The sequence below is a fragment of the Mirounga angustirostris genome, unplaced genomic scaffold (assembly GCF_029215605.1).
Source record: "Mirounga angustirostris isolate CCGP_5_RB_7025 unplaced genomic scaffold, mMirAng1.0.hap1 SCAF_4, whole genome shotgun sequence".
NCBI lineage: Eukaryota > Metazoa > Chordata > Mammalia > Carnivora > Phocidae > Mirounga > Mirounga angustirostris.
Window position 1 is genome coordinate 104,428,510 of NW_026991712.1, and position 27,509 is coordinate 104,456,018.

The following is a 27,509-nucleotide window of genomic DNA, read 5'->3' on the forward strand; positions in this document are numbered from 1 at the left end:
AGGGACTTCATTGTCCAGACAAGAAGCAAAGGCCTAACACAGTTATATTAATTAATTCAGGAGAAATTGGAAAGTTTACTCAGATATCAAGGAAAGGGAATCAGATCTCATGAGAGGTAAGACATAAGGCAAGGAGATAAAATGGGCTATACTGTGGGATGATCTATACTCTTTCAACCAGAATGAAGGCATCCAAGAACCTAGAAAGAGCCTATCAAAGTAAAAGGCTCTGCATTAGTCAGCTCCAGCTACCCCACCAGAATACCAGACTGTGTGACTTAAACAACTGAAATTTATTTTCTCACAGCTCTGGAGGCAGGAAGTCTAAGATCAGGTTGCCATCTTGGTTGGTTTCTGGTGAGGGCCTTCTTTCTGGCTTGCTGCCTCCTCACTGGGCCCTTACATGCTGAAGCTCTCAGGTGTCTCTCTTTTTAAAAATATTTTAATTATTTATTTGAGAGAGAGAGAGCGTGCACGAGAGGGAGACAGAAAGATAGAAGCACGAGCAGTGAGGAGGGGTAGAGGGATGGGGAGAAGCCGACTCTCCGCTGAGCAGGGAGTCCAACGCTGGGCTCCATCCCAGGACCCCAGAATCATGAGCGGAGTGGAAGGCAGACACTTAAGGGATGGAGCCACCCAGGCGCCCTCTGGTGTCTCATCTTATTAGGGCAGTAACCCTATCATGAGAGCCCCATCTTCATGACCTCAGCACTCCTTAGTTGCCTCTCAAACATTCCATTTCCAAATACATATTGGGGGGTTGAGACTTCAACATATGAATTTAGAAAGTGGGCCATTCAGTTGCTAATAGTCTCCATCAAAGCTACCCTTACAAAGTTATCTTCTCCTGCTTGACCCCACACGATAATGGCATTATAATGAAAACTGTATTAGGGTTCTCTAGAGGAATAGAACCAGAAGAACCATTGGCATAAGTTCTAGTCCAAGTCCAAAGGTTTGAGAAGCATGAGTTTAGGTGGTCTTAAGTCCTACTCCAAGGCCAAGAGATCAGTGTTTCAGCTCATGCAGTCAGGCAAAGAGAAAGAATTCTTCCTTCCCTGCTTTCTTGTTCTATTCAGACCCTCAACAGATCGAATGAAGTCAATCCACATTGCGGAAGTCAATCTGCTTTCCTCAGTCTACTGCCTATTCAAATACTAATCTCTTCCAGAAATATCCTCACAGATACACCCAGAAATAATGCTTAACCAGATATCTGGGCACCCGTGATCTAGTCAAACTGACATATAAAATTAAGCATCATAAAAACCTATTTTGCAAATGAAGTGGTCAGTAATTTAAGATTGGGCCATCCCTAGTTTATTTACCTCTGCATTAAGTATCTGAAGAAGACTTTGGAGAGTTTCTGCCAGAGACAAAGAAGGAGAAAATATGACTTTCACACATAAGGGGTAACCTGAGTGTCTGTCCTTCAGAGAGTTTTGTGAGACTGCTGAATGGCTGTTACTCTTTCAGACTCAGATAAAATCAGTATAAATTAAAAAAATCACTGCTGTTTATAAAGAAACTTAAGAAATCTAAAACTCTGGACTAGGAAAAAAAAATATCCTCTCAGGGGTTCCTGTGTAAGAATTTGGAACAATCTAGATATAACTGCCTAGACTACTCTCTGCCTTCAGCTCAGGTCATAATCCTAGGGTCCTGGGATTGAGCCCATATAGATTCCCTGCTCAGCGGGGAGCCTGCTTCTCCCTCTCCCTCTGCCACTCCCCCTGCTTATGCACTCTCTCTCTTTCTGTCAAATAAATAAATAAGATCTTTAAAAAAACAACAACAAAAAAACCCCTCCATTGACCACTGACTGGCATGGAGTATTATGCACCTGGGTTGGAACCATGATCTGCAAGACCACCTGTGCTGAACATCTGAAAGGGGCACATCATGCAGTCTATTATATTTTTACTTTATTTTGCTTTTTTTTTTTTACCATGTCTACCCTAAAAATTTCTTGAGGAAAAGAAAAAGTTAAAGATGGAAATTAAACAGCAAAATTTTCTAAAACTCCTCCTGAGTTTACAATTTGGAATGACTTGTGAGCTACTGGGAAGATGGAGTAGAGCTACTTTTTCCTGTTGCTCCCAAGCACAACTGAAAAACCCTATACATTTTAGGTAAAGCAAATATAAGGAGATTCTGAAAGGTCAAAAGAAGAGAGCAGATCATCTAGGGGGGGACACCTTGTTACAGGGATAGGGAAATCAGGGTCCCCTCCCTCTCAGTCTCCACTGATATGGCGAAGTGGTGTCCTACTGTGCAATGATGAACATCTTCACTCTCCATTGAACCTCTGACACCCCCCCAGTGGAGAGAGATGGGAGCCTCTTTACTACCAGTAGGAAGTGGAAATTCAGGCTCCCATGGGCTTCCCTTGACAACACAGGTGAGGTGGGGGTACAGAGAAGGCCTCATTACCAGCCAGTAGAGATTAAAAGTTCCAGTTCTCTAATTCATCCTCTCTGACACTATTCCAGTAGGGATAATGGGGAGCCTGTTATAACCCGATAAGGGTAGAAGTTTACCTTATTTGTCCTTACTCAGGCTTTCATTGTGTCAATGGATATAGGGCCAAAAGGTTTTGGTTGGACTGGAGCAGTTATTGTTGCAAAGTTTTCTGCCTTGCTAAACTTCCCCTTTCATATTCCTTTGGGTGGAGAGAGCAAACTTTTTTTTTTTTTTTTTTTTTTTGAGGAGGGGATATATCTAGTTCTGTTGCATAAAATCCATGTTCACTTAGAACCTCAGAATATGCCTTTATTTGGAAAGAGGGTCTTTATAGATATAACCAAGTAGATGAGTTCACTTAGATTGAGGTGGATCTTAATTCAATAAGACTTAGGTATACTATAAGAAAAGGAGCAAAAACAGATACAAGGAGACACAGATTAAAAAGGAAGGTAAGATGACTGTCCACATAGAAACTCCAAAAGAACCTATAAAAATAAAAATCCTAGATCTAATAAATTAATTGAGTAAAGTTGAAAGATATAAAATTAACATACAGAAATCAACTGTATTCCTATATACTGGCAATGAACACATGGATCCTGGAATTAAAAATACAATATAATTTAACATTCTTGAAAAATGAAATCCTTAGGTGTGTAAATCTATCAAAATATGTACAGGATTTGTAAGCTGAAAACTATACCACATTGAAAGATATCAAAGAAAATATAAAAAATAGACATACTGTGTTCATGGATTGAAGCATCAACATACCAAAGTTGCCAAACCTCCCCAAATTGATATATAGGTTTAATTCAAATTCAAACAAGACATTTTTCAAGTATGCACAAGATTATTCCAAAATTTATACTGACAATCAAGCAACTGGAGTAGCTAAAACAATTTTGAAAAACAAGAAGGAAGTGGGAGAATTGATTTACCTGGTTGTAAGACTTATTATATAGCTACAGTAATCAACACTATGACATTATTAGAAGACCAGATAAATAAACCAGCAGAAAAAAATAGAGAACCAGAAACAGACACAGATATGTCTAAGTAATTTTTTGACCAAAGTGCAAAAATAATTCAATGGAGGGAAGATAGCCTTTCCAACATAAGATGATAAAGCCACAAATTGGGGTACCAGGACAAAAATCCCATAAGATTTTATTTAAAGGCCTAAAGCTGGATGCCTACCTGAATGAGCAGGTGAAATCCATCAAAGAATTGGGTGACCACGTAATCAACCTGCACAAGATGGGGGCTCCTGAATCTGGCATGGCAGAGTATCTCTTTGACAAGCACACCTTGGGAAACAGTGATAATGAGAGCTAAGCCTTAGGCTGTCTTCCCATAGCCACAAGGGTGACTTCCCTGGTGTCACCAAGGCATGCATGCATGTTGGGGTTACCTTTACCTTTTCTATAAGTTGTAACAAAACATCTACTTAACTTCTTTCATTTGTACCATTCTTCAAATAAAGTAATTTGGTGCCAAAAAAAAAAAAAAAGAAAAAAAAAAGAAAATTCTTAGCATTTTGCCAAGATTATGGTTAAAATATTGGGATAATTAGAATAGACCATGGAGCACCACATTAGCCATCCATCCCTGAGATGTTTTTGCCCAGACCATTCAGGCAGTTGGAAATTCAAGAAAAGCAGCAAACATACATAGTTCAAGGCCCCTGAGGACTTTACAAGGGTAGGAAGAAGGGCCAGGATTGGGGCCGGGCAGTGGGGGAGCTCATCTTTATCTGTCAGTAACAGACAAAATAACTGTGAATCTTATGGGGGTTACAAAGGTTGGGGGCAGATCCCATTCTTGATTACTACAACCAATTCCACAAGCTGGGCATTAGAAAATGATGATAGGAAATGATGATACATTAGCAAAGAATGTACAAACTTTAAATTAAAAGCTCTGGTGCCTGACCTGAGTCCTGCTTCCAATCCTCAGTTGAGAAATTAAGTGTGGTTAGAGAGACTAAGGGGATAAGAGGGAAATTAAGAAGACAAAATGGCCCCTCTGTGAGTAGCTCTACCTTCCAAGACAGAAGAAATCACTGGAAAAAATTAGATCTCTAAGGCCTCCAAACCGAGGGAATTAGATAAATGACAAACATTTCCAACATGAGGGAGCATCCCATTGCAAAAGTTTTGTTTCCCTTGTACTCCCATGATAAATTAGCCAAGGAGAAACTGGTCCTAAGTTAAACTTTGAATGTGAAAGTTCTTCTAAAATAGCTTTGCTAAATTCATTTCCTTACAGTAAAGGACTTCACCTTTTGGTTTTATTGTTTGTGAAAATACACTGTGATCAAATGGGGTAACATTTTACTGAGAAATTTCAGGGTTTATGTAAGTTGAAAGACAATCTTTCTACTAGTAGAATATAAGCACGTATTAAAAATTCATCCTTAAAACAGGGTATGGCTTTGACCTCTCCAGGAAAAATCGATGGGACATTAGAGAAGTGTGGTAGGGGGAATTCTAAGGTGGCTTTCATGAGTTCCATCTCCTGGTGTTAAATCCCATATACTCTCATCCCCTTGAGTGGAACAGGACTTCTGTTTTGCTTATAGAAAGTAGAATAGGGAAAAAAAGTGATGGGATATCACATATCCTGGATTAGGTTACATTATATGGCAAAGGTGGTGAGACGTCTTTCCCAAGATTACATTATGTGTGTGAAATTCCATTTTAGCAGATCAGTATACAGGAAATTCTCCTGCTGGGCTTGAGGAAGCAAACAACCACACTGTGAACTGCCTGCGAAGAGGGCCACATAGTAGGGAACTGGAGCAGCCTCTGGAACCTGAAGGTGGATGTCCACTGACAGCCAGTAAGAAGCAAGGGCCCTCAATCACACAGCTGCAAGGAAATGAATTCTTCTAACAGTTGGATGAACTGGGACATGGATTCTTCCCTCGTCAGCTCTCCAGATGAGAATGAAGTCTACTTGCCCCCTTGATTGCAGCATGTGAGACCCCAGCAGAGAACCCAGTTAAGCTATGCCTAGGTTCTTGAACCACTGAAATTGTGAGATAATAAATGTGTGTTATTTTAAGCTGTTAAGTTTGTGATAGATCTTATGCAGCAATATTTCTAGGATGAGCCATAATTGCCGAGAGCAGAATGGTATCAGTCTTGATAAAAATGAAGTAAAATATTATTATAAAATGGGTTGTTTTCATTATTGTTTTCTTTTTTTGGCATAAAATTGATTAGTGAAAGATGTTTTTTCTAGACTGGGTAGACTATACAGTGGAGGAAGACAGTATATTCACATGTCAGTATAATCTGAAAAAATGATTATAAGTAGTTCTTCCCTAGAGCTGAAATTCTCAATTTTTTTATTAAAGATTTTTATTTATTTATTTGAGGGAGAGTGTGTGCGTGTGCATGAGCAGGGGAGAGAGGCAGAGGGAGAAGGAGGAGCAGACTCCCCACTGAGTAGGGAGCCTGACACTGCTGGAGCCCAGGACCCTGAGATCATGACCTGAGCTGAAGGCAGATGCTCCACGGACTGAGTCACCCAGGCACCACTCAATTTTTTATTAGAACTTTTATCATGAGAACCCAGTTTCTGAGACTTCTGAACTGTTATTATGTCCTCATGGAATGCCTTCTATTTTTTCTAACAGAAAGACATTTTTCAGATTTACGATTGAAATTGGCTATATTTGTTATTTGAGAAACTATATATAATATATGTTTTAATAAAAGGTGATGGAGATTTATTACATAACAGAAAATTATAGGATATAAAAATGCTTCAAAATGAGTAGAAAAAAAGAACAGGGAAATAGGCTGTTTTCTGCTAAAATTTAATCTGTTGTGAGTGAATGTAGGCTTTTATCTATATGGTGATCATTCAATCACAACGAATGCAAAATTGGAAGTTACCAGCCAGCTATATTTTGCTTCATTCAGATACTTGAATATTTACATCAAATCTCACTTTCCCTATAATTTTATGGATTTTATGTCTTTGTTTTATATGAAAATAAGGTCCAAGAACAGCTGAAGTTATAGGGAGAATACCTAAAGTTAAGTGCTTACAGAATTATAACATATATGTGCTGAACTTGATTGTGTTTTTGTAATATATGTTTGGTCTCAAGTAGCAAGCAGGGCCTTATGTAGTGTAAGTCACATCAAGGTTGTTTTTTATGTTTTCTGAATAAATTTAAAATCATAATGTATGACAAGTTTGATGGTTCTGAATATTATTTTTTATGCTTTCTGATACTTTTTGATAGATTAGGGGGGATTGGCTTGTGAAAAGCCTACACACACACACACACACAAATATTGTACTTAATGATAAAACTGCTAGTGACAAAGCAATAGACAAGGGTCCTAGTTAAGGAAAAAAGGATGTAATGTAGAAAACAGAAATAAATTCAAAGAGTACAGTTCAAATAGAGGAAGAGAACAGAGAATTTTTTTTTTTTAAGATTTTATTTATTTGGGAGAGAGAGAATGAGAGACAGAGAGCATGAGAGGGAGGAGGGTCAGCGGGAGAAGCAGACTCCCCGCCGAGCAGGGAGCCCCATGCAGGACTCGATCCCGGGACTCCAGGATCATGACCTGAGCCGAAGGCAGTCGCTTAACCAACTGAGCCACCCAGGCGCCCGAGAACAGAGAATTTTTAACAAAATTTGAGAGAAGTTTATTAAGTAGTTAGGGGCTCTGTGACACAGGATTCTCTGATTAGTAGGGTAAAACGATTTTGATGGTAGGAAAGGTAGAATTTATTTTTCTTTCATTTTTAAGTGACTAGGGTATCTTTTTGTTCTGCAAACTCTGGAGTCCATTGAGGGCCAGATGGGACAGTTTTTAAAAAGAGGAAAGGATAATTTCAGGCTTCAAAATCTAAAGGGACAAAATGCTAAGTTAAAAATACTCTTTGATTTGACTATACTTAGCTAATTGGGGATGTTAAAATTACTGACCAAATTGCACTTTGTAAATATCTGAATAAAAGCAGAATTAGATAGGGCCTAACAACCAAGGTGAGAACTCAGATTTATTAACATTAATTTATGGCTTAAGAAAGAAATGGAAAATATTCTTTGTCCCCACTGAGGTGACGTAATTGGAGAAAGAAACTTCTTCCACTTGAGTTGGGAAAACAGTTGGTTGAGTTCGTTGTCACAGGGAGTAGTGGAAAAGGATGGGCATCAGGGTAGCAGGCTAGTAAGGGGAAAGATCTAAAAATAGCAAGAATAACCACTGGGGCCCAGAACATGAGTCTGTAGCAAGAGGCATTTCCAAATCTGACGAGCAAAGCTTTTGTCGAGCCAGAGGAGACAACATTCAGATGGGACCAGAAGCAACAGTTGTGGTACTTGGGATCCATAAAGCAGTCCTCCTTGGTGTTCCATCTAGCTACTCATATCCCCAAGTAAGGCAGATTAGGTAAGGTTTGCTGTCTGTCAATATGTGGCAGGCTGGTGGAGATGGGGTTCCGATGACAAGCCTGAAAGAAGGAGTAGCCAAAACCAAAAAAAAAAAAAAAAAAAAAAAAAAAACCCAAATGGGAATGGTAACATACGAAGAGAAGAGAAATTCATATGCATATTCTTGCATATAGTTTATCCATGCTAAGCTACCCACAATTCTCTGATACACCATATCATTTCACTCATTATCACGTGTTTGAGAACATGGGTGTTTAAACAAGATAGCCTCAGACAGCCTAGCAGCCTGACATATCTTAGAAAAGCTACCTACCTCTTTGGGTCAGAGATTTCACACCTCTAAAGGGAAGTGGTAATGCCTATTCCTTAGAATGATTGCAGGGCACTGCATGTAAATTACGCATCAGAGAGTGTCCCTGGGAGCACAAAGTAAAGGCTAATTTGTCTGCCCTTTGTCATGCTCTGTCCTCTGCCAGGAAGTACTGATCTAACATTTCACTCCTCCTGACGTTATTTACCCTTCAGTTCTCATTCCTAATTATTTCCTCAGTGAATCCTCATTCCAACTCTCATTTTGGATTAGTTGATACTGTTACTAGAATTTGATACCATAGTTGGGTGTTACAATATTAGTCTTTCTCATTAGATTATTAGTTTCTTGAAATCACTGACTATATCTTATCAATATCTGTAGCCCAAACACTGAGCATAGGGCCTGGTACAGAGTAATTATTAACGTTCTGCTGAAATGATTTGAACTAAATGCATGACGACTCATATCAAGAAGTCTTGCCTTATTTCCTTTATTATAAAGCCCCCAACCGGCTTCGTACAGTGTCACTGGTACTTCATCCTTACTTTGTACTTTTCAGCTTGTAACTCCAGTGCGCTGCAATGTCTGTTTCTTTTTTGGACACTCTTTGAAAACACAATGTATGTCATCTAATTTTTTGGAATCCCTGCATCCACAGTACGAAGCATGTTTTCAGTGCCCAATATGTGCTCACTGAGAACTTAAATACGTAAGTGGCTGGATGGGTGAATCTATCAAGAAAATAACATTTAAAAACTAGGAAAATGACATGTAATGAATGCTTATCTTTTAAACCAGGATTTATAAATTTGCTATGATACAAAATATAATGAATTTTTCATTTATATCGTACTTGAACCATGAAAACAAAAGGTAAATTGTCAGATATAACCACTTTATGATCTATCAATTGGTTCATTTTCATTATCTTCAAATCAACTTTTATGTTGAATATGATTCCTATTTCGTGAGTAATATATTTTACTGACAGATTATTTTGCTCAGTGGATGGTGGTAAGAAAACTAAATTTTCTTTGTCTTAATAGCTTATTCATTTGTTTGTAAAGACAATTATTGTCTAGTTTTACCATTCTAATATATATTCATACGAACAGCGGCTGAAAATGTTGCATTTACTGCTCAGAATGTAATAATGTCCCATCTACATAGATCATGGCTTAGTGATTTAAGTCGTATCTCCCCAAATCTAATATGATCATGTCACAGCTCAGTTTAAAGCCTATTGTGATCTAATTAGTACATATAGAAGAAATCAATACAACCTTCATAGTGCAGCCTACATGGTCTTTCACGGTTTCATCTTAATTCATTTCCAGCCTAATTTCCTAAAAGTCCTATTGTAAACCTGTGTAATAGCCACCCTGAACTCACCATTCTCCATATATGTCAGACTCTTCAAAAAGTCTACCTTTCTTTCATTTTTCTTTCTTTCTCTTTTTATTTTCAGGAGAGGTCTTTCTTCCATACCTACTCCTATTTCTCTATTCCAAGGGTGCATCTTGCTCTACCTGGACAACTGTGGTATCTCCCCATCGGTCTGCCCACATGATTTTTAATTAGCTTTCCAGGGTGTACCCAGGATAAATATTTCAAAACGAAACTCTGAAAATTGCTCACAATACATTATAGAATTCCTGTTGTTCCTAGGATAAGGATTAAACAAGGTGTAGGCATGGCGTGACCTGCTCTACTTCTCCAGTCTCCCACAGTCCCATCTTTATATTCATTATCTATGCTCAACCACCTTGCTCTCATTGCTCCTTTTTCATTCGCTGTAAATATCATGCCCCTTCATAACACTACCATGATGTTTCTTTTACCTGGAAATCTCTTCTGGCCTCCCCCCTTTCACTAGTAAACTCTTACTCATCTTCCAAATATCACCTTAAGAATTATGATTTTGGCTTTCCAGTTTCTTCTTGGATTAAAGAGAGGTGGAAAGAGTGCTGCTATCACCTTGACAAAAACAAAAAATCCAGGCAAATGCAAGTTCATAACTTTTCCTGAACCAAAGAACTGAGGTCATGGCACAACCAACTAATGCAAAATCTGAGGAGAGACTAAAGACTGCGGGGAAAAGATAGGACCTGGGATGATGTAGCCAAGTACTGATAAGAAGAATGCAGCTTGAGATGCTAACAAATTAGCTGCAGATAGCATGTTAGTGTGAGTTTGGAGGCCTCAGGTGCTGTGTGTATAGGGGGAGGTCACACCTACTTGCAGGTTTTTCTACATGCACCTCATAAGATATTCACAAAAAGACTGGTGAAAGTTCTGAGGAAGAGTCCCTCATGGTGCAGGGTTAGGGAAGAGGAATGGCAGTGTCAGCAAGAGAAGCACAAGCCCCATTTGAATACTCCTTCCCCATCTGCCCCTACAGAACTTACTGTGGTAGAAGAGCAGTGAACACCACAGCTTTCAGGGCATTAGTGAAAACTAGTGAAAAAACAGTAAGGGAAGGATCAGAATACATGCTTGTACAGAATTACAGCTGGAGAGGGGTGAGTACACTCTACTACCAGACTAAAAGTTAATGAGTAACAGGTCAACAGTTCTCCTGGAAGAGGACCAGGATAGAGCAAGACTGGAGAGGAACTCTCTCAGGCACACCTCAAGGGGAAGATCTACAGCTGAGGATGAATCAGAATGATAAAACCATAAAGAAGGCCACTCCCACTCTGAATACACATTATCTCTAGAGGAATTAGGTGACCAGGTGCCCTGAGGGTAGCAATAGCAACCACTTCTCTTTAGATAGCTTCAAATCCACACAATAAAGGTCTAACAGAAGGAAAGGAATGCTAATTTCTAGCCCCCCCAAATATTGTTTACCTCAGTATCTACTCTCTTATATAGAATGTTTACTTTCTTTCTACAAAAGATTACAAGGTTTATGAAAAAGCAAATAACGGACAATGCATTTCCAAGAGACAAAGATAATCAATAGAACTAGGCTCGTATTTGAGATATATATTGAAAAGCTATGAGCAGAATGTTAAAATCAATGTTATACAGTTTACCCGTGAATAGCATGGGTTTGAACTATATGGATCCACATTTACATGGGTTTTTAAAAAAATACAGTACAGTACTATAAAATATTTTCTCTTCCTTATGATTTTCTTAAATCATTTTCTTTTGTCCAGCTTACTTTATTCTAATACAGTATATAACGTATATAACATACACAATATGTGTTAATCAGCTATTTATGCAATTGGTAAGACTTCCAGTCAACAATAGGCTATTGGGCAGCAGATTGCTTGCAGAACACATTGGGTGGCTCTGGGTGCTCCACGTGGACTCCAGGAAGCCTGAAAAGCCATCAGGGTGGGGAAGCCCAAGCTCCACTATCCGAACAGAAGAGACCTGATGGAATCCACAAGATGGGTTTTAGCTGCCACTGGAGTCGAGTTGGATGAAGTATTCTTAGAAACAGAAGAACAGTTGCAAAAGTTGCAAGATGGTAACCACCTGCTGTTTCAACACATGCCAATGGGTAAAACTGATGGAATGAAGTTGGTGCAGATCGGAAGCATTCTTCACTACATAGTGGGAAAGCACCATCTCTTTCGGGGAGGACCTCAAGGAGAGAACCCTCATTGACCTGCACATGGAAGTGACGCTAGATCTGCTGGAACTGATTATCATACATCCTTTCCTGAAACCAGATGATCAACAAAAACAACTGGTTAACATGGCCTAGAAGGCTATAATTAGATGCACGTCTGAGTTTGAAAAGGTTTTAAGGGATCACGGCAAACGATTTCTTATTGGAAATCAGCTGAGGCTTGTGGACATGATTCTGCTCCAAATCATTTTGGTTCTAGAAGAGAAAGTCCCCACTATTCTGTCTGCACCTCCAGGAGTTCACAGTGAAAATAAGCAATATCCCTACAATTAAGAAATTCCTTGAATGTGGCAGCAGGAAGAAGTCTCCTCCAGATGACATCTACATACAGAAGAGAGAACCATCTACATCTCTATGCTGTAAAACATCACATATATCTGTGAGTGAGGGCTAGCCCCTACAGATTTCTGTGTCCACAGTAGCATTTTAATTGGTGCCAGGCTGCCATGAGCCCAGCTCTGTCATGGAGCTATGTATAATTGTTCTTAAGTTGGGTCTTTCATGTCAAGACCTTTTCTAGAAACATCAACACTTTTTGTCCAGTGAATAACTGTTATGCGACCTTTTTCTGAAAACCTTTTTGGAGAAGCTGGCACTTAAGTTAGATCTGATGCAGTTACTCATTTCGGATAACAAGGCTGGGTAGGACTTCATGTTCTCCCTTGAGGTTCTGCTCTCCTCTCCTTATCCCATTCCAAATAACCTCCAGTTTTTTCCTAATTTTTAGTGTTTAATAACAGCAGAATAGCTAGTGAATAGCTCCTCTCAGCCATAATAAATCCGTGGTAGTAGTGATTGCGTCAATATTAGCCAAAATAAAGAATTTACAAATAGGGGTGCCTGGGTGGCTCAGTCATTGAGTGTCTGCCTTAGGTTCAGTTCAGGATCCCAGGGTCCTGAGCCCCCCATCAGGCTCCCTGCTCTGCAGGAGACCTGCTTCTCCCTCTCCCACACCCCCTACTTTGTGTTCCCTCTCTCGCTGTGTCTCTCTCTGTCAAATAAAGAAATAAATTCTTAAAAAAAAAGAATTTACAAATAAAAAAAATCACAATAGACTCTTGGGGGGAGTCAAAAGTTATATGGGATTTTTGACTGCACAGGGGGTTGGTGCCCCAACCCCAACTTATTCAAGATTCTACTGTAATATGATAAAATCTCTAATGCAAAAGGTGGACAGCATGCAAGATGAAATGGGTAATTTTAGAAGAAAAGTGGAATCTATAAGAAAGAAACAAATGAAAAAGCTAGAAACAAAAAGCAGTAACAAAGATAAGGAATGTCTTCAACATGCTTATGCCCAATACAACCAATTAAAAAAACTCCCTATGCTCAATGTAACCCCCCACAAAAAAAAGAAAAGAAAAAAAAAATTAATGACCTCAAAGATAGGTAGGTGAAAAAACAAAACAAAAAAAAGTATGAAAATCAAACAGAGGATCCAAGTGCTGTTGGACAATATTAACTGGTTTAGTAAATGTATTCTTGGAATTCCAGGAGAAGAAAAAGAAAAGGGAGAGGAGAAATAATTGAAGAAATAATGGCAAAAAATTTTCCAAAATTAGTGACAGACACACACACACAGACATGCCTCACACTTATCTGTTATATTCAAACTGCTGAAAATAAATGAAAATGGGGAAAACTTGAAGGCAGCCAGAGAAAAAAGACACGTTACATAAAGAGAACCAAAGAACTACAGCACATTTCTCATCTGGAGTCATGCAAGCCAGATACACCGAATTGTTATATTTAGTGTTGCAAAATAAATAAATAAATAATGCCCATATAAGATTCTATACACCCCCAAATATCTGTCAAAGTGAGGGAAAAAATATCTGCTTTATACACACACACACTCACTCACAATTTATTTCTAGTAGACTTGCACCGCAAGATATCTTAAGGAAAATTCTTCAGGCAGAAGGACTATGAAACCAGACAGAAAGGTGGATAAACTAAAAAGGATGAACTCTGATATGGAATAAATGAATAAAAGCAGAGATTTCAAAGCAAAAATAGTGATATATTGTATGCTTAAAGCTTATGTTAAAAGTAAAATGTATGACCTAAATAGCACATGGGTTTGGAGGGAAGAGCTGATATTTTTAGTTGTGAGCATCTTGCTCTACACATTAAGTGATATAATATACATAAGTAGACAACACCAATGTTACATAACATATAATGTAACACTATATGAAAGGGCTTCAACCCTAGGAATGACTACTAATTTTTTTAAGTTATAAATAATTCCACAGTAGAGACAAATTAGGATTATAAAACATGCTCAATTAACTCAGGAGAAGGCATTAATTCCATTTATTATATATACTGATATTGCTTTATACACTTATTTCAGCTTATAGGAACACATTTTTGAGTGATTTATTAGCTGAACACATTTTTTTTCATAAACCATAAGCTTCTTGGAAGCTGGGACCATATATGTTAATGCCTTAGATTATATCCCAAAGTCTAGCATGTATAATGGGCTCAATAAATATTTGTTGAATAAATGAATAAAATCTACTTGCCGGGCGCCTGGGTGGCTCAGATGGTTGAGCGTCTGCCTTCGGCTCAGGTTGTGATCTTGGGGTCCTGGGATCGAGTCCCACATCGGATTCCCTGCTCCTTAGGAGCCTGCTTCTCCCTCTGCCTCTCTCTCTCTCTCTCTGTGTCTCTCATGAATAAATAAATAAAATCTTTAAAAAAAAATCTACTTGCCTTTGCAAACAACTTTCTCTACCTCAAATGCCCTTGGTCCATTTCTCTGCCTGGAAGAGCTTCTAAGCTTTCAGGAGATGATTAACTACCTTCTCCTACTTTGTTAATTTCCCATTTGTACAATACTCTTATTCAGTACTTAATTTCTGCCAGCACTTGGCAAGGCATTGGGGGTGGGGGTGTTCAATGATGAGAAAAATATGCTCCCTACCTTAAAGAAGTGCAGTATAGTTAATTGACATGATAATTAGGTAACCAATATCTGTAATGCAATGATAATAGTACAAATATAGTTAAAGGCTTTTCTTGACATCCGGAATGTGAGAGGATAGAGAAAACAATTAGTATGAAAAACTATATTATACTATTTTTTTAAAAAACTACTAAGCAATCACAACTGGAAATTCCACCTGTTGCCAGTGTATCATTTGATAGTTTTATTTCCCTGATTTTTTTTTTTAGAAACAGATATTGCCTAGTTTTAGAAAAAAAATGATTAAATGGCATGTGTGTAATTAAGTACATATAAGTTTTTCATGTTCTCCTTTGGTGTGTTTAGTATAAGTTGTAATTACAATGTACACAAGTGTACCCTGTAGGAGCAGCTGAGATCTGGTGTAGTTACACATCAATTCTAATTATGATGTTAAAATTAGCTACAAAAAGAATCATAGAGGCACCTTAGATTGAAATCGTAAGCTAAAGATGTAAACATATGTATGGAAAATTAATGTTATTATGCAACTTTAAATGCTTTATAACTTGATATTCCCTTTAATGTTGGGAAGAGTAGCTCTTCATACACTCAGACTATAGTAGAAGAGGACTTCTTTTTTTTCTCCCTTTTGCCCATTTCTAAAATACATGAATGGTGATATATGGAACTTTTAGTTTGTTAGTGCACCCTGGGTTCCAGCTGCAGACAGAATTGGAAATGCCCTTAAAAAAAGACTTCGGGGTACCTGGGTGGCTCAGTTGGTTAAGCGTCTGCCTTCAGCTCAGGTCATGATCTCAGGATCCTGAGATCAAGTCCCACATCGGGCTCCCTGCTCAGTGGCAAGTCTGCTTCTCCCTCTCCCTCTGTGATCTCTGTCGTTCTCACTCTCTCTCAAATAAGTAAATAAAAATTTTTAAAAAGATTTTATTGATTGATTGATTGATTGATTGAGGTGGGGAGGTTAGGGGTGGAGGAGGAGAGAGAGGGAGAGAATCTCAAGCAGACTCTTGAGTCCAAGGGACTCGATCTCAGATCTCACCACGCTGAGATCATGACCTGAGCTGAAACCAAGAGTCTGATGCTTAACCAACTGAGCCACCCAGGCACCACTGGAAATGCCCTTTAAGTGAAGAAATCTAACACTAGTGGGGACTCCTAGAAAAATATAAAACAAAATATACTCTTACTTCTTATTGTCAGTTTTTCTCGCACAAGATGAAGACTTCAATTACTCTCCACTATGCTCTAAAATTTCAACATTACTAGCCTGTCATTTCCTTTTAATTCGCTCCCAGTTAACAAGTATATATTTACATTTACATATATGTATTCCTTTTGTAAAAGGAAATGAAAATAGACATTTTAATCCTGAAAAATATTAGCAGGTAATATCCAGAGATGTGGGGCGCCTGGGTGGCTCAGTCGTTAAGCGTCTGCCTTCGGCTCAGGTCATGATCCCAGGGTCCTGGGATCAAGCCCCACATCAGGCTCCCTGCTCAGTGGGGACCCTGCTTCTCTCTCTCCCACTCCCCCTGCTTGTGTTCCCTCTCTCGCTGTTGTCTCTCTCTGTCAAATAAAAAAAAAAAAATCCAGAGATGTATCAAATGGATAATACACATCATTACCAAGAGGAATTTATTCTGGGGATGCATGATTTGGAGAGAAATTTTTAGTTTTAAATACGTATAATAGAAAAGAAAATTATAAAAATCAGTGACCTGAGATACTTACTACCTTAAAAAGTAGTAAAAAAGAAAGTAATTTAACCCAAAGGAAGTAGAAGGAAGGACAAAATAAAGATTATAGTATAAATCAATTAGAAAGACAAAAACAGGAGGAAATACGTGTATCAAAAAGTTATTTTTTTGAAAATATTAATACAAATCTCAAAACTTTAGTAGAGAAAGAAATTACAAACATTAGAAAAATTAAATGTGCTATGGTGAGCGCTGTGAATTGTGTAAGACTGTTGAATCACAGACCTGTACCTCTGAAGCAAATAATACATTATATGTTAAAAAAAAGAAGAAGAAGAAGAAGAAGAAGAAGATAGCAGGAAGGGAAGAATGAAGGGGGGGAAATTGGAGGGGGAGACGAACCATGAGAGACTATGGACTCTGAGGAACAAACTGAGGGTTCTAGAGGGGAGGGCGTGGGGGGATGGGTTAGCGTGGTGATGAGTATTAAAGAGGAATGGAGCACTGGGTGTTATAAGCAAACAATGAATCATGGAACACTACATCAAAAACTAATGATGTAATGCATGGTGATTAACATAACAATAAAAAATTAAAAAAAACTAATGATGTAATGTATGGTGATTAAATAACATAATAAAAAAATAAAAATTAAATGCAGTATCAATACATATCTTACAGAATTTAAAAAGAAAGCAAGGGAATATGAGAACAACTTTATACCAATGAATTTACCAACTTATGAGATAGATTCCTTGAAAAACAAACTTACAAATATAGACTTAAGATAAATCAAAACCTGAGTTCTTCATCTCTAATTAAAGAAATTGAATGAAAACTTACTTTAATTTGAGTTCGTCATCTCTAATTAAAGAAATTGAATGAAAACTTACTTTAAAAATAAAAATAAACAAAATCTCAAGAATCAGATATTTTTTTAATGCTGAAGACTAGCAGATATTTGAGAAACTTTTACACAAAGGCTTTAAGAAAATAAAGGGGGAAGAAAAACATCTGCCAACTTGTTTGATGAGATTGGTATATCCTTAATATAAAAACCTGGCAAAAGCATTAAAAGATATAAAATCGTAGAACAATCTCATTCATGATAAGGTGAGTGTGATTTGTTAATTTCTAGGGTAACCTTAAAAAATATATGTAAATGCCATGTTAGAAGAGGGAGGGAAAATAGCCTGAGAAAAAAAGAAATACAGAAAAGATGTGAAGGAATAACATAGAATTTGAGTACATTTGTCATTATGGCAAGTCTGAATTGATATAATACTACATTTAAAACCCAAAAAGGGGGCGCCTGGGTGGCTCAGTCGGTTAAGCGTCTGCCTTCAGTTCAGGTCATGATCCCAAGGTCCTGGAATCGAGTCCCGCCTCAGCCTCCCTGGTCAGGAGGGAGTCTGCTTCTTCCTCTGCTTTTCCCCCCACGATGCTATCTCTCTTTCTTTCTCCCTCTCTCAAATGAATAAATAAAATCTTTAAAAAAATAAATAAATAAAACAAAAAAAGTCAAACTAAATGAAAAATTGAAGATGTATATTGTGATGACAGACTCTCTTAAATGATAAGGTTGAAAGTAGAAGATTGAAAAAATATGAACCACTCAAGTACTAACCAAAAAAGGTAGAAATTAGTTTATTAATATCAGACAAAATAGAATTAGGCCAAAGCATCCTAGGGATAAAGTGAATTAGTTTAAAATGACAGAAATTTAAATTCACCAGAGCAATAATACTTTGAAATTTGTTTTTATATAATTCAAAATACAGAAAGCAAGAATCTGACAGAATTAGAAAAAAAGGACACATCCACAGTTGTAAGGTGAAAAGCTCTCTCCAGAAATAAGAGTAAAGAGATTTGAACACGTTAGAAATTTGACCTAATGGATGCTAATAAAGCACCACACCAACAACCTCAGAATGCACATTATTTTTAAGTATACATGAGATACATACAGAGTACATTCTCTTACTAAAATGCAATTTAGCTTGGAATTAATTTAAAGATTACCTAGAAAATGAGCATATATTTGGAAACAGAACAGGCTTCTAAAATACCCATGGACCAAAGGAGAAATTATAAGGAATAAAATGTATTTTGAATTGAAATGATTAAAATATTACACAGCAAAACTTGTGAGATACACCTAGTGCTATGTTTAGAGAGAAATTTATTATCTTAAGTAGGTATATTAGAAAAAAATAACTGAATACTAATGAATAATCATCCATCTGCGCAGCTGAGCAGTTAGGAAAAAAAAAACAGCAAAAAGTTAAAACCAATAAGTAAAGAAACAATTCAACTAATTAAAAAATAGAGTTTCAGCCTAAGAAGAAAACCATTTTGTCTATTCACACTCACATAGAACACTTCTGTGATCAGATGTGTGGGTTGTTCCCACACCAGAGAATTCTCTGACACCAGTGGGTGTTCTATGATTCACTTCTGACACTACCTGGAGTTAGTATCAGATCCCGCCAATTAAGGGTTCTGTCCCATGGGAGTCTCCCCATTTCAGAAACCAATTGCAAGTCCCCGGTTGTCAACTGTATTTCTGAACAACTGGCTATAAATTGGAGTTCCTATAACCCCTTCCTTGGATTCAATAATATGCTAGAATGGCTCACAGAACTCAGGGAAACACATTTATTGGCTTATTATAAAGGATATCATAAAGGATACTGATGAACAGTCAGATGGGGAGAGACAGAGATTCCCACAGGTGAGGTTCAGAAGGGTCCCTAGCTCAGAAGGTTCTATTCCGGTGGAGTTGGGGTGCTCTACCCTCCCAGAATGTGGATGCATTGGCCAATCCAGATGCTGTCAGAACCCCATATTTTGGGATTTTTTTATAAAAGCTTCATCACATAGGAATGATGGGTAATTAACTTGATTACCAGCTCTCTCTGCTCTCCAGAGAATGGGAGGTAGGGCTAAGAGTTTCAAGCTTCTCATCATGGCTTGGTTTTTCTGGTGACCAGCCCCCATCCAGGAGCCCACCAAGAGTTGCTCATTAGAACAAAAGACATTGCTATCATCCAAGAAATTCCAAGGGATTTAGGAACTCTGTGTCAGACCCTGTCACTCAGGAAATTACAAAGGTCTTAAGGACTCTGTGTCAGGAATCAGGGGCAGAGACCGGTATTTGTCTTTTTTATTATTTCATACTCAATGAATGCAAATGTTTGTTCTTTGAAAAGATGAATAAAATTGACCGATTGCTACATTATTGCTTTGATCAACTAAATGAAAAAGCCTCAGATAAGCAACACCAGGAAAGAGAAAAGGGGGCAGGGTGGGGAGACCAGAAATACAGATGCTACAGGTATTCAATAATAGAATATTATGGAATTTTCTTGTCAATTAATTTTAAATTTCAAAATAAACAAATTCCAAAATAAAATTAATTCATACATTTATATGACTCAATAGAGAATAGAAAATGAGAATAGCCCAATAACAATGAAATAAAATAAATTGAATCAAATTATTCAGCCAAAACTTCCAAATTTATATAGAAGTAATAATTCTAAAAATTGTTAGCATAATTTTGAAACCACAGCAAAGTGACGAGAAAAAGAGAATTATAAGTCAATCTTACTTATGAATATAAATGCAAAAATCCTGAATAAATATATTATAATATCAAATACATATTTTATGTAATATGCATATAGTAAGTTCTATAATATTTCATGAATTCAAGATTGTATTAATATTCAAAATCCACTAATGCATCAACACAATTAGCATATTAGGGTGAAACCCATATGATTTCCTCAATATGAGAAAGAAAAATTCATTTCATGTAAATTAAAGATCTGTTAATAATTATATATTGCAAACTAAGAATGGAATGGATGTTGCTTAGCCTGTCAAAGCATATATACAATACAATTTATTCTTGTACCGGAATTCCCCGGCAGAGCAGCAAGGACAAATTAAAGAAAGAACTGACTAAATAACTAAATGGGCAAACAACATATAAGATAAGAATTTATGATTAGGTGGTCAAGTGAATCCACCATTAATTTATTATAATCAGTTACTGCATATAAAATAATATACAAAAATATTGTATTTTATATAGTGGCAACAATTAACAAAACAAAAACTGTTCTATTTAAAAATAACATAAATGTAACAACAGAAGTGCAAGATATTTATGGAAAATATAAAACTCTATTGAGATATGGTAAATTAAGCCTATACAAACTTAGAGCTATACCATTTAGGTTGATGAGTTAATATTTTAAAGAACTATTTAATGTCTTAAAATTTCTCAATTCTCAATAAACTATAAATTCAATGACAGTCCACTTAAAATTCTAACTTATTTTGCCTGTAAAAATTAGTAATATTTATCTAACTTCACATAGCAATATATTTAAGAACAGCCAGGATTTGATTCAGTAGAAGAAGATAGGAAAGTTTGTCCTAGTAGATGTCAAGACTTACAAAAGTAGCCTAAGAAACAGGATAATGTGGTTTTGGCTTAGAGTATAGGCAAATTAGAAATATGGAACATGAAAAAGAACCCTAAATAAACAGACCTGTGTATATATGAAGAAGAATTGCAAACCAGCAGCAGCAGACCAATAAACAAACAATAAATTGTTTTTGAGATATTTGTAGCAGAAACTGCTATCCATTGAAACAAAATCCATTTCCTCCTCTCTCTGAGCACACAGATTATATTTTCCATTTCATCTGTATTTGTATGTTTCTCTGTGACTGAAGTCTCACCAGTGGAATACGAGCAAAATTAATGCATATCAATTATGGACCAAAAATTTGGGAAGTGTTGTGCCTTCACCACACGCTCTTTGTTCTTTTGCAGACCAGATGCTGAAAATGACAAGTTCCTACCAGACAATTTTGCCATAAGATAAGAGGAGATTGAATCTCTGAATCACCAAGTGGAGAAAAGTCTCCTACCAACTTGCCTACAACTGATGATATGTTTGTGTTTGACTAATCTGTTTGAGGTCCGTTTCAATAGCTATCCCTGTCCTAAATAATATCAAAACTGTTAACAAAAATGCAGGGCTGAGGAGCTTCTAACAATATATTAGCCTCTGGAGTAGTAGACGGGTGGTGTGTGGAGGGACAAAACAATAGATTGGAAAGCTTGAGATCTGTGTTATATGATGTCAACATATTTAGTAACGTGTTGCCTGCGATGACTTAGAAAGCTGACCAAGTCCCTCCTAAGCCCATATCTCCAAAAGAGAAAGACCCGAATAAAAATATAAATTGATTGTTCTTTACTACTTATTCCAAGGAATTAAGAGAGTGAGTAACACAGGCTAGAAGTGACTGGTTTGCAATGAAATGAAGCAGGTGGAAATAGAATTTTAAAGATAATAAAAGCCAAGAGTGTTAGGGCTTTTCAGTTAAACAGTGGACTCAGCAGTATGTTTGAGATCTATTTAGCAAAGTTATTTTCCCACGAAAATGAGCAGCCAAAGAAACAAAAAATAAACAGTGTGTGTGTGTGTGTGTGTGTGTGAAGTGGGGAAAAGAAGAAAAATAATATTTTAAATGAAAAGATTGGTGAGACCTGTCTTTCTGTTGACTAAAAATCATTTCTTCTTTTTGGACACAAAAATTAATTCACATCCATAATATATAAAACAATTCCTAAAACATCATTAAAAAATGGAAAAATAAATTGAAAAATAAGCCAGTGGCTTAAATATGTTCTCCAAAAAAGCGATTAAATATAAATTTTCAATAAACATGAATAAAGATACCCAATTAATTTATTGGCAAAGATGTGGAACACTCATACTCTATTTGTGATAGTGAAAATTGGTGCAGCTGCTTTGAAAATTATCTTGGAATATCTAATAAAGTTCAGGAAGTGTATATTGCCAGCAATTCTAGTCCTTCTATAAATCTTAAAGAATCTCTTCCCCATTAAAGCTGGGATAAATTTATCAGAAAGTTATACTAATATGGTTCATATTAACTTCAAATGGGAAACAACCCAAAAGACCATTAACAATAGAGTAAATATGCTGTGGAATAATATAAATCAAGAAAAACAAATAAACAACACCTTCACACAGGAACGTGGATTTATCTTAAACACGTGCTATTGACTATAGTAAACAATATTTAAAGAAATAAGTGCAATATAATTTTATATATTTTTGATGTGTGTACAGGTACGATATATATGCATATATATATATACATATCTCACAAGGAGACATAAATAATATTATTTATGGATGCAGCTAAAATACAAATAAGATAAAGACTATTCTCCATTGCATATTATTGGTACCTTTGTTGAAGATCAGTTGACAACCCACATATCTGCTAAGGGGTTAGTATTGTAAATATATGAGGAATTCCCCAATTCAATGTAATAATTAAATAAATAACTGGGTTTAAAAATAGACAAAGGAACTTGAGTAAATATTTCTCCAACGAAGACATACCAGTAGTCAACAGGCATATGAAAAGATGCTCAAAATCACTAATCATCAGGGAAATGCAAACCAAAACCACAATGAGGTATCACCTCACACCTGCTAGGATGACTATTCGAAAAATAACCAAAAATAATGAGTGTTGGTGAGATGAAGAGAAATTTGAACCCCTATATAGAGGTTCCTCAAAAAACTAAAAATAGAACTGTAATATGATCCAGTAATCCCACTCTGGGCAGATATCTAAAAAAATTGAAATGAGGATCTCAGAGATATATCTGCACTTCCATTGCTTATTACAGCATTATTCACAATAGCCAAGATATGGAAACAAACTAAGTGTACATCAGTGGAAGAATGGATAAAGAAAATGTGTTGTGCATTTTTATGTCAGCTTCAAGTCTGATGTGTGTTTCTTTTAGAATGTCTAAACACTGTCTTAATGTTCACTTGGAATCGGAAATGTGGCCTTAGGCCCACATGAGTTAGGGATTTAGAATTGAGATCATTACATAAAGTTAGGGCTTTGAAATGCTACACCTTCTGTGCAAAGCAGACTATTAAAAAATGTCCTATTGGGGCACCTGGGTGGCTCAGTCGGTTAAGCGTCTGCCTTTGGCTCAGGTGATGACAGGTTCCTGGGATCGGAGCCCAGCATCAGGTTCCCTGTGTTAGTGGGGAGTCTGCTTCTTCCTCTCACTCTCCCTCTGTGCGTGTGTGTTCTCTCTCTCTCTCAAATAAACATTTAAAAAAATCGAGTAACACCATGAAATAATTAAAAAAAAAAAAAAAATGCCCTATTGGCAAAAGAATAACCCAGGGAAAGATTTCTGTTTTGGCTTGGGCTTTGGTTGAAACAAGAACAACTAAAACCTCTCATGAGACTTTTTTTTTTTTTTTTAAGATTTATTTATTTATTTATTTGACAGAGAGTGAGACAGCGAGAGAGGGAACACAAGCAGGGGGCATGGGAGAGGGAGAAGCAGGCTTCCCGCAGAGCAGGGAGCCCGATGTGGGACTCGATCCCAGGACCCTGGGATCATGACCTGAGCTGAAGGCAGACACTTAATGACTGAGCCACCCAGGAGCCCCCACTCATGAGACTTTTAAACCACGGACTTGCCCCACTAAGAATTTATTACTATCAGGTTGATCTACACCCATGATTCACCGGACGTGGCAAAAAGACATATAAATGTTGACTTATGGGACACATTCTCATTTCAGTATACATAATTCTCACAAGCAAGACCTACTGGAAAAATGACTTGTCAAAGGTAGAAAAGGCAGAAAAATGTCCTGAAAGAAACCAAGATGAGGGAGAGACAGAAATGAAAATAAACAGCAGACTTAGTGCACAGAAATAAGATGGCAGGGCTCTTTTAAAAAATGAAATAAAGTAATAACTTTTGAATTCTTATATGCCAGTACATGTTGTCATCATTTCCTTTAACCTTCATACCATCACTGAGAAAGGTGATTTTATCCTCATTTTATAAATGAAGAAATACAGATGTGTAGGGTGTCGATGACTTGGCAAAAAAGACAAAGCTAACTAGTACGGCAAATGGGCCACTGAATACTGTGCCAGACAGACTCTGGGGATGCTCCTAGATCTGCCTCCACTAGAGCTGTAGTAGGTCCACGTCAGGCACTCTGAGATCAGAGGTAAATCCTCCAGACCGACTCTCAGAGCCTTGGGGCTTGACTTTCTTTTTCTCTGTTGGCCACCAAAATAGCCCAATTAGTCCTTGCCCAGTTGAGGACTTAATGCGGAAGACAGTTTTGCCAAGAGCTTCATGGGTAAAGTCAGTATAGAGAAGAGAAATAGATACATTTCTGGGGAGATTAAGGTGAATTTTAGGTCGGATATTACTTTAAATGACATTAAATTGTACATATTAAAAAAGCAGAGAAACAAGAAGAATGTAGTGTGGGTTTAGATAATAATGAGAACTCAATTATAGTTGGTGATTACGAAAAAAAATCAGCGTTAGATGGAGATTTCCTAATAGTGATGTCAAATAAATTTATCTTACCTCTTTCTCCTCCCTGGAAAAAAGAAGTAAAATGAAGTCTAAAATAAAAGGAAGAAGAAAGAACAAGATGTAACAAAAATGATTTGAGGGCGCCTGGGTGGCTCAGTCGTTAAGCGTCTGCCTTGGGCTCAGGTCATGATTCTGGAGTCCCTGGATCGAGTCCCGCATCGGGCTCCCTGCTCGGCGGGAGGCCTGCTTCTCCCTCTCCCACTGCCCCTGCTTGTGTTCCTGCTCTCGCTGTCTCTCTCTGTCAAAAAAAAAAAAAAAAAAATCTTTAAAAATGATTTGAAAAAAGAACTTAATGGGACTTCTGGAAACACACAAGTCTCAAGAATATATTCTATAATTTAATATAATTATGTGATTCATATATTCATGTAGTGATAGACAGATAATCAGATGGACACAGCTGAAAAGAGAATTGATGAATTAGAAATTAGGTGTGATAATATTATACTGAGTAATGAATAGAGAGGTAAAATGGTGAGAAAAAAGAAAATGCTAATAGATTCGGAAAAAAAGAATGAGACAACCTCATATATTCTAATAGGAAATTTAGGAGAAGAGGATAGAAAAAAGAAGGCAAAAAACAATGTTCAGAGAAATAGTGATAGGACAATTTATTATTTATTATTTCTGTGCAAAGAAAAATTAGAATGTCATAGCCTGTAAGACGGTATTTGCAGCACAGAAGCCAGCAAAGGATTAGTGTCCAAAGTGCATACTCTACAAATCAGTTATAAAAAAGCTATGGGATTTCGAGTCGAAAAAATTATAGAATAGGAAACACAAAGATGAACCATAAATATGTGATAAAATGGATCCCTGACCATTTTAAAAAGTCACTTTACAATCTCAACTGTTTAACTATTTAACTCTCGACTTTTACTCTGTTAAATTTTATTGCATTAATTCATTGTTATTTTTTAAATGTATACAGCAAATTTTACCTCAAATTGATAACACAAAACAATGTAACACAATTTTAAAGGGTGCATGAAGTCAATCCAACTCTAGTTATCTTTTCCATTCATTCACAGGAAAATTCAGTGGAATCCGTAATGTTCCCGTTCTTAAAAAATAATGTAGTAAATAGTGCACAATGCAAGATTTGACAAAGTGGGCAGTAAGGATGGTAAATACACTTTTGTTTGCTTTATTCCTCTATAATTTTCTGTGTTCTTGAAACTAATCATAGCAAATTAATAACATTTAAAAAAGAAAGATATTGGGGGAAAAAGGCTGGAAGAAGATAAATGTGCTCTGGCAATTTTACTGTTACCAAATTCTGCTTACAGGGACTTTGCAAGTTCAAATGCATCGAAAGGTAAAATTATAATTAGTATTCATATCTGTTCTTCACAACTCTTTAGCAGAGTCTGCTTATTTTAACAATTGTATTTGTAATGCAACCCATGCCTTGACAGATACTAACAAAAGTAAATCAGCAAAATGATTCTCCCTCTTCTTCCACCCTCAGGCTCCGGGCAATCAGAGAAACTATGAACATCTGCTTGGATTCTGATTGCCATGTTCACTGATTCAGTGCACCCAAATAAGCAACAATTAGTCTGTTCAGCATGTGTCAAAAGATCTGTCAAGTTAATTCAAATTAAGACAGGATAAATTGAATCCAGTTGGCATCATGCATATTTGTATGCAAAGTTTAAACAAGCATCAGCTGTGCTATGTTATCTTTTATTTACAAGCAAAACAAGAATACATTGTTACATAATTTCAGAAATAACTATTCCTCATCATAATTTTACTACATCATTGGCTGGATGTATTTTCTTGGGGTGAAGAAAATGGTGTAATGGATTTGAGTGGACTACTGTATTGTATTAGATCAAAATAGTATCATTTTTCTTGGACTCATTTATCTTAGTTCCATTAATTATCTTAGTTCCATTAGATACACAAATGGGTTTCAAAGCTTGAGATGTGTGAATTTGCATAAATCATATTCCGAAAGTGAATGCTTTTTAAATATAAAGCATTATATTAAGATGCTTTTTAAATATAAAGCATTATATATATTAATTATATATATAATGCTTTTTAAATATAAAGCATTATATATTAAGAATAAATGGGATTTATTCTTAAATTTTTCTTTATTTATTCTTAAATTTTTCTTTATTCTTAAATTTTAAACATTCTATAGAATGTTAATGTCTTCAGGTGGTCAGGTGATAGTTTTCCATCTCATTTATTGCATAGCAATCTGTAGTATCAAATATCTCTATTCTTGAATGAAGAGAGACTCTGAACACTCAGAGAGTAGGTGACACTCTGAGGAAGCTGACAGGCTCTCAGCAGAAGACAGAATGATTGCAGTGGCATTAATTATCATCTATTCCATTTTCCAACTGTCCCAACTAGACAATGCTCCACTTTCCATCTCTATTGATGTTTGGACGGAGTCATGTAAAAGGTCATCTCATGTGCTGTACACGATTGATCTTCAAAGGAGGAGCTCCATGGTGCTGCTGTGTCTCTGACTAATACACTCAGA

At 36.7% G+C, this 27,509-nt stretch overlaps 1 pseudogene; it reads left to right on the forward strand.

Annotated features, from left to right (window-relative positions):
* Window positions 1–10,543: 10,543 nt before the first annotated feature.
* Window positions 10,544–27,509, forward strand: part of LOC123860298 (glutathione S-transferase A4-like) — a 51,380-nt pseudogene continuing 34,414 nt past the window's right edge.